This window comes from Monopterus albus, unplaced genomic scaffold, assembly GCF_001952655.1.
Source record: "Monopterus albus unplaced genomic scaffold, M_albus_1.0 scaffold39.1, whole genome shotgun sequence".
In the NCBI taxonomy this organism is placed as follows: domain Eukaryota; kingdom Metazoa; phylum Chordata; class Actinopteri; order Synbranchiformes; family Synbranchidae; genus Monopterus; species Monopterus albus.
The window spans coordinates 4268088-4268802 of NW_018127919.1; the positions used below are offsets into that span (position 1 = coordinate 4268088).

The 715-nt window shown below is 47.7% G+C and overlaps 1 pseudogene; it reads left to right on the forward strand.

Moving 5' to 3' along the window:
* LOC109959475 (nuclear factor 7, ovary-like) overlaps positions 1-715 on the forward strand; it is an 8932-nt pseudogene that overhangs the window by 1239 nt on the left and 6978 nt on the right.

Sequence of the window (715 nt, forward strand, 5' to 3'; positions counted from 1 at the left end):
TCCTGCTCAACTACAAGGCTGCAGTGGAAAGAGTTCAGCAGCACCTCCTGCTGGAGGATCCACAGCTGCCCTCAGGAGCTCTGATAGACAAGGCCAAACACCTGGGCAACCTGGCCTTCAACATCTGGAACAAGATGAAGGACATGGTCTCCTACACTCCTGTGGTCCTGGATCCAAACACTGCTGGTCGAGAACTCATCCTGTCTGAAGATCTGACCAGTGTTAGAAAAGGAGACAAACAGCAGCTTCCTGACAATCCAGAGAGGTTTGATGATTATATCTGTTCTGTCATGGGCTCTGAGGGCTTTAACTCAGGGACTCACAGCTGGGATGTCAAGGTTGGAGGCAGTAAATACTGGGGACTGGGTATGTTAGTAGAGTCTGTCCAGAGGAAGAAAGGCATATGGTCTGGATTATGGAGAATAAGGTTCTTTGGTGGTCAATACACAGCAGTCTCTCCATCACATCCACCCACTGTTCTCTCAGTGAAGAAGAAGCCCCAGAGGATCAGAGTGAATCTGGACTGGAGCAGAGGAAAGCTGTCGTTCTCTGATCCTGGCACTAACACACACATACACACCTTCACACACACTTTCACTGACACACTGTTTCCATACATTTGCACTAAGGATGTCGTCCCAGTGAAGATATCACCAGTGAGTCAGGACGAATATATTTATAACTTGTTTATGTGTGAAGAGAAAAAGTCACTGAC